We start from the raw sequence: 8,079 nt of genomic DNA, 5'->3' as shown, positions 1-8,079 counted from the left end.
TGGTTGGTGAAAATTAAATATGATATTTATTGTGGGTTGAAAACCCTATATGCTCACCAGGCTCCCAAGCCTGACCCACTCAGTTTTAAATTGTATTACAGGAAGTGGCGGAAGGGCATGAGATGGATGAACCATCAAGTTGTTTTGCTTACAAGTCTGCATATGTTTATATTTGTTATATGACTTGTAATGTATTCGTTTATGCTTATTGGTCTGTATCGGAACATGACACCCCGAGTTTTGATTTTAATGAAAATACATTTCTTTTATGAAATGCTTTGGTAAACATTGTTTTATCATGCTTTGTTTTTGGGAACAAATTCCGCAACTCTTTCAAATCAAAAGGATTTACTCTGAAAATATTTTAAAAGCATAAATGAAAATCGGTCTTTTCTGGCCGAGATTTTGGGGATGTCACACATATCGCCATCATGGAATTTGTCTTGTTTAGATTCGTGTGGTTTCTTATTGAGTTTGAATCTTGGACCCAATCAAGCTCTCTATGAAACCGTTACTATGAACACATTCGAGTTCGCTGCCACGTACCCATCTCCTACCCTTGGAATTTTGCTTTATTTTCTCTCGAATTCGGTCAGACTAAGGGAAATGGTTGGTGGAGATGTTTCATGAGGAAAGAAAAGCTTATAGGTCGTTTGTAATTGAGGTTTTCAGGTACAAACGACCTGGTTTAATGGCAGAGGAAGTGACTAATATTTGTAACAGAAGGGAATAAGAAAGACCCTCATTTTGGGTTCTCAATCACACACACTCGCTATGTATTCTGATTGTAGATTTGGGTAAGATCCATTGCTTGTAAATAAATGGCTCGATTTCTTCAAATTAAGTGGCTTTAACTCCAGGTATAGCAGATGAGTGGTGTTTGGTTGTAAAATTTTTCTTCATGTTCACTTGTTCTTGTTTTATTTTCTGATTCAAGTTTAGTACTTGTTCTTTTTTTTCTTGTTCATCAACGGATGCAAATGTGATTGAACAACAAATCTACTTTGAGATAGCATTTGAAAACTTACCCATCAATTTCCAATTACGACCCACATATTTTTTATTGATTCGATGGAAACAACTAGCCAAGTGGTGGCTCTTCTAGATGAACCAAATCATAAAGCAACAGAATTGCCAAATCTCGTGGAATTTGAACATGTTGAAGATGGTTTTGGGGGTGGAATTAGAACTTGTTGAAGAATGATTTTGGGGGTGGAGTAGGCAGAGCAGATGAACCAATTCAATGTTTGCCTCCTTCATAAGGACTCTTAATATCTCATACCTAGTCTTACTTTTCATCCTCATCATCGACAGACAAGAGGTTTTAAGTGTCCTGAAAATCCATGTTTCTTTAAAATAAAAGAGAAACGGAAAGGGAGAAGATAAAGAAAAAGAAGAAGAAGAAAGGGAGATGAGGACAATAATAGGGGCGGTGTTGGTTGTATTTTTTGGTGGTTGATTTGTGGTAGCTAAAAGGAAGAACGGTGGTGAGGGTGGTGAGGATCTTATGGTGGATTTTGAAGAAGATGATGTATTTTTTTTGGTATGTGAGAGAGAGAGAGAGAGAGAGACCTCTTTCATTTTTTTAATTATTAAAATAAATAAATAGGTATTAATTTTTTTTTAAAAAAAAGTGGATATATTTTTTTAGGTGCTAAATGGTCCATTAGCAGTGAAAAAACAAATGCATGTGGGAGGCACAAGAGGGGGTTAATAGCAACAACTTAACGGAAGTTAAGTCGGGAGATAAATTCCACGTACAAACTAAGCCAAAAGGATTATTCTAACACCGAAAATTTTAAAATTTATTTTTCACAATTCATAAAAACATTTCTCTTTTAATTTAATAAAACATCAATTCCAAATTCCAATATGTATCATACAAATCCCAAGATCACATAATTATATCAAATTCCTCCACGTGTGTACAGATCAAGCCGGCGCCTTCCCACGGTCATCGCTAGTACCTGAAACAACAACACTAGCACTGTAAGCACAAAGCTTAGTGAGTTCCCCAAAATACCACACATAAAACACATATTAGCCACTCGAGGCCATAACTCTATGGGTCCGTGCACCCAACTCTGTGAACCCTCAGGTTCTAACTCTATGAACCTTCCGGCTCCAACTCTATAAACATGCACAGCATAGATCACATAGAAATAATGCAGTACAACACATAACATGCACATAACATACATACACTAACACATAACTCTGATTACCGACTCAAGGTAAAGTATAGTGAGAAGACTCACCTCGTGTGTCTCGGTATCTCACAATCCCTGGAAATCCCTCGTGCTCGATCCTCCGAGCTCTAATCCTCCTATAACATCACAAGGCTCTAATTAACACTTTTTATCTCTAAGGTTGACTACCCCTAAAAAGTCAACACAGGTAAACGGTCAACGGTCAACGGTCAACTTTGACCGGACTCGGCGAGTGCATACGGCAACTCGGCGAGTCTAGACGTTCTCACCAACTCTCTAGGATTCCCTTTCTACACGTCGAGTACTCCCCCCTGACTCGACGAGTTACACCTGGAAGAATCGCGGGGCCACCCCGACTCAACTCGCCGAGTCTCAAGAACGACTCGGCGAGTCCCAGCTCGACTCAGACCTCGTGACAATCCTTTCCAACTCGCCCTGACTCACTGGGTCAACTCCTGACTCGTCTGGACCACTCACTGGCCGGTCCAAGGCAATCTTCAAACTACTCGCCGAGTCTGCTCATCGGACTCGGCGAGTCCATTCCATGCAATCACTCAAACTTGCTTCTAAGGTCAGATCTACTCCAACAATTCATAGATCTGGCCCTCCTAGACTGATTCATCACGTAAAGTCCCAGTCTTGATGCATGAACAACCTTTATATGACTAATTATGAAGAATCTTCAACAAATCTCACTATACAAGGTCATGACCTCCATTGCTCTCTATAAAGCTTGAAGGATGAGGCTCTCTGGACCTCTATGGATCCAGATCCGAAGTCTCATCTCTAGCATGGGACTATTTGGCCATCAAATCAACTCAACAAAGCCACAAGAAACCCTAAAATCGATTATACTTCACAAAACAGGAGATGGGTCGAAATTATACCTTTAGATTGAAGGGTCGAGCTTCCAATCCACCAAATAGCAGTCCCCTTTGCCTCCTCTTGGCTAGAGCCTCTTTCTTCTTTGCTAAACAACACACAAATGTCAAGAAATGCCTCCTTTCACTCTCAAATCGCTAAAGCACTTTAGGGTATCTCTCTATGGAATGATGGATGCAAAAGACGGCCATAAGGCCATTTAAATAGGTCCCAAACCCGAAAAATTAGGGTTTCATTAAACAGCGTGGACTCGCCGAGTCCATATCCTGGACTCGCCGAGTCCGAACGAATCCCGCGTCCAGAATCGCGACCCTACTCGGCGAGTCTGAGCTCCAACTCGCCGAGTCCCTTCTCAAAACTCAAAATATTAAAACAATAAAATACCTGGAGATCCGGGCTGTTACAATTCTCCCCCACTAGGATTAGACTTCGCCCTCGAAGTCTCGCTCTAAAATAGCTCCGGATGCTGAGCCCGCATCTCGCGCTCCGGCTCCCAGGTCATCTCTGATCCCTTCCGGTGTTGCCACCGAACCAACACCAAAGGTACCTCCTTGTTCCTCAGAACCTTGATCTTCCGATCTCTGATGGCTACTGGTCTCTCGGCATAATTCAGGCTCGCATCCACCTGAATATCCCCCAATGGAACTACTGCCGACTCATCGGCAATACATTTCCTCAATTGCGACACATGAAAAGTGTCGTGGATTTGCCCCAACTCCGCTGGCAACTCCAAACGATAGGCCACCCGGCCTACCCTCGCAATCACGCGAAATGGCCCAATATACCGGGGCCCCAACTTGCCCCTCTTCCTAAATCGTATCACTCCTTTCCAAGGAGAGACCTTCAGGAGAACGAAGTCGTCGACCTGAAACTCAAGCTCGGACCGGCGTCTGTCTGCATAACTCTTCTGTCGACTCTGGGCGGTCAATAACCTCTGTCTGACCTGCTGAATCTGCTCTGTCGTCCGAAGCACAATCTCGGTACTGCCCATCACTCTCTGCCCAACTTCTCCCCAGCAAATGGGGGTCCGACACCTCCTACCATACAACAGCTCAAAGGGTGGCATACCAATGCTCGAATGATGGCTGTTGTTGTAGGAAAACTCTGCCAAGGGTAGATACGCATCCCAGCTACCCCCAAAATCCAACACACATGCTCGAAGCATGTCCTCAAGCGTCTGAATCGTCCGCTCACTCTGACCGTCTGTCTGGGGATGATATGCGGTACTAAAATGCAATCTAGTACCCAACTCCTCATGAAATTTCTTCCAGAATCTGGAAGTAAAGCGCACATCACGGTCTGAAACAATCGAGATCGGCACCCCATGCCGAGATACCACTTCTCTCACATATAACTCTGCCAACTTCTCTGCTGAAGAACTCTCACTGATGGCAAGGAAGTGAGCGCTCTTCGTCAGCCTATCCACAATCACCCAAATTGCATCAACTCCTCTGGCAGTTCTCGGCAATTTGGTGATGAAATCCATAGAGATCTGTTCCCATTTCCATTTGGGAACCTCCAATGGCTGCAACTTGCCATGCGGTCTCTGGTGCTCGGCCTTAACCCTACGGCAGGTCAAGCACCTCTCAACAAACCATGCGACGTCCCTCTTCATACGGGGCCACCAATACTCTCTCCTCAAATCCAAATACATCTTCGTAGCCCCCGGATGGATCGAAAATTTCGACCGATGTGCCTCCTCCATCAAGGAAGTGCGCGAACCACCCACAAACGGTACCCAAATCCGACCCTGAAAAGTCATAAGCCCTCGCCCATCCGTAACGAATCTCGAAACCAAACCAACGACCCGTTCTCTCTTCTGCATCTCCGGCTGCACAGCCTCGGCCTGTGCCCCACGGATGGCATCCAATACCGGAGCTATCAGGGTCAACCTCAAACATACATCTCGTAATGGAGTGCTCTCCGCCCTGCGGCTCAACGCATCGGCCACCACGTTGGCCTTGCCCGGGTGGTACAGGATCTCACAATCATAATCCTTGACCACATCTAACCACCTCCTTTGACGCATGTTTAGATTGTGCTGATCCATCAAGTACTTCAGGCTCTTATGGTCCGTGTATATCGTACACCGAACCCCATATAAGTAGTGGCGCCAAATCTTGAGGGCGAACACTACTGCCCCCAACTCTAGATCATGCGTGGGATATCTCGTCTCATGAGGCTTCAGCTGCCTCGATGCATATGCTATCACATGACTGTCACACCCCCGAACCAGACGGCGGAAACGTCCGGGGGCTGTCGTGACTCAATTGAATACCATAACATTGAATATATATGAAACAAAACAACGTTCGTCACCATTCATCAACATAATACAACCAGTAGTGTTTACATGTCATACATTGTTTTAACATTACATTTCCAAAAATTAATATTGTTTGGTTCATTCAAAAACAAACTGCAACCGTCACTGAGCATGATTTCCCTTGACTCACTGATTTCCTGAGAATACAAGTATTTTGAAAAAACGTCAACATATGAAATGTTGGTGAGTTCATAAGTAGTGTTTGAAATCGAATGTTTGCATTGTAAGAAAAAAAAACCACCAGAAAATCCGATATTTTCTGAAAGGGAAAAGCTTTCAAAAACGTTTGTGAAGATCCATAGGTATGCTTGTTTGTTTCTATACTTGCAAAAATTGTTCATTTAAGATGTATGCGTTTAAAATCTGTATGTGATAAAAACCCTAGGGAAACCCGATGTTCCCCTAGTTCTTTTGAAATCCGTTGAGTTGCGTTGAAAACATTACACAAATAGTAGTATCGGTCCCAAGCGACGTTGGAAGGTTCTCGAGCATTGATTATTTACTACAAACCCGCATTACACAAATGCCCGGTTTATAGATATACCAACGATTCCCGAAGGCGTCGTCAGTACTAATCACGTTATCCAATCGCCCGGACTATGAGTGGTCCCACATCCGAAGAGAATGAGGTCACGAAGACCCCGGTAACTCTATTAACCGGCTGGGAAAAATGTGTGCGAGGGGTCCCCGACCCGCCTCGTAAAATGTGTAGACTCTTCTAGCAATACCATGGCCCTTGGGGTCCAATGATACAAGCCATTGAAAGTCACCCTACGTTGTGCCAAGTCGGTAAAACTCAACACTTCGTAGAAAAAAAAATGTCTTCGGGCCTTAAGATCAGGTCATTGGGCTAGCTAGGCCCAACAAACAAGATTTTACACTTTTGGGGCCCGAAGATGGTGCGTAGACGTCTGTGCACACTCGTATGTATGTGTATTACCAATCGTTATTTGTATGTATCAAGAGTTAGTAGTTGTGGATTTTCATTGGCTCGAGACCGAGCCAATTCGTTTAACAACGACTTTTGGTATTGTAATGAGTTGTATTTCGTTGATAGTTGAGGTGTCATTATTTGATCACATTGTACATAATGAATCAGCCTTGAGATATTTCTGTTTTCAGCCCCTCATTATTTGTAAAATTTACATTTTCAACCCTTTTATTTAAATATTTCCCGGTTTGGTCCTTAAACTATTTTTCTTGACATTTTAACACCAAAGATTATTGAAATTAATATTTTCCAGCATATTTTTCAAAGAAAACAGTTTAAGTCCCTGAAAATGCAGTTTTTCTCGGTTTTAGCCCATCTTTTCGCAATTTTGACAATTTTGGCCCAAAATGGAAAATTTTTGCAACTTTGGTCCTTTTTAAATTTAAAAAGCATTTTAAACCTTTGAAAAGGATTTGGAACACTTATAGTCCACTGTTTTACAGAAAGTTACAGTTTTGGCCCTCCAAAACAGAAAAATTCGCATATTGGGCCTTATTGGGCCGAAATTTGCATTTTTAGCCCAATAGGCTTGAAATTTATGTTTTAAATCCACTAATTGAATAGACTTCCAGAAATAGCTTTATTGAAACTGTTTTGACACATTTCAACCATCAGAACCCGTAAAATGTCATTTTGGGCCCTTAATTTTGTATTTTTCACATTTTTGGCCCAAAATGTGTGTTCTTAGCTTAAAGAAAATTGTTGCTAACCACTTGGCTATTTATCTAGTACCACTTATTATGTGGGAACATATTTGAAGCTAATATCATAAAACATGAGTTATATCTCGGTTTTGAGGGGTTTAATGGCTAGATCCAACATTAAAACACATATAAGCATACATATAAGCATGGAAATCATACAAGGCATACAAACACATATAGATCTACACTTTCACTTGTATTCCCCCCCACAAAAACTCTCAAAAACAGAAAATAGGGGTATGAATCTCACCTTGGGGTGTTGGTTCGGTTTTTGCAATGAAAATGGAAGGAAAAATGAAGTGTTTTTGGCCTTGGCTCCCTTTGGTGAAGATCTTGAGTTTGAGATGGTTTGAGGATGCTAGATCACGATTTTTGTATAGATTAGGGGAGGATTTTGATAACAAAAGAATTTAAACCATAGATCTATGCATAATCTTACCTTAGGAGATGATTTACTTGCAAAAATCCCTTTGGAAAGCCTCTAAATTTCGAGATCTTTGGAGAGGGGAAGGAGAGAGCTTCTTGAGAGAATTTTTGAGAGAATTTTGTGAGATGTGTGTGTGTGTTGGTTATCCTCGGCCGAAACAAGAAGGGAGAGGGAGAGAGAGAGAGAGAGAGAAGGAAGAAAAGACTTTGAGGTGATGCTTGCATGGATGAATGTGATTTTTGCATGGAGAACCCATGGGTAAAAATGAGGTGGCACTTAAAAGTCAACCTCTCCTTGTGTTTGGGCCTTGGGCCGAGAATATGAAGGGAAGGAGGAAAAATTTGGGCTTTTGCCCCTAAGCCCAACATTAGAGGTAGTTTAGGGTATTTATTGGACTTATAAAATAAAATTGTGATTTTTGTGCTTTATTAAGCTAGGTTAGGTTTAATTATGGATCAAAACTTGTGTTTTATTTCCTTCTAGGTTCTACCTAGCCCAAAATATTGAAATAAACGAGTGTGGGTCTAATTAGAGCCCAA

The 8,079-nt window shown here is 42.0% G+C and overlaps 1 long non-coding RNA gene across 1 annotated transcript; it reads right to left on the bottom strand.

Annotated features, from left to right (window-relative positions):
* Window positions 1-1,817: 1,817 nt before the first annotated feature.
* LOC145077224 (uncharacterized) lies at window positions 1,818-4,365 on the bottom strand. The gene is made up of 3 exons (XR_013693025.1): window positions 3,098-4,365; window positions 2,259-2,326; window positions 1,818-1,967 (listed from the first exon to the last, which is right to left on the bottom strand). It is a non-coding gene; the product is annotated as an uncharacterized LOC145077224 (long non-coding RNA).
* Window positions 4,366-8,079: the final 3,714 nt, after the last annotated feature.

Source organism: Lactuca serriola, chromosome 9 (genome assembly GCF_051521515.1).
Source record: "Lactuca serriola cultivar US96UC23 chromosome 9, Lser_US96UC23_V15, whole genome shotgun sequence".
NCBI classification, from domain to species: domain Eukaryota; kingdom Viridiplantae; phylum Streptophyta; class Magnoliopsida; order Asterales; family Asteraceae; genus Lactuca; species Lactuca serriola.
This window is presented reverse-complemented; position numbering and strand designations above follow the sequence as displayed.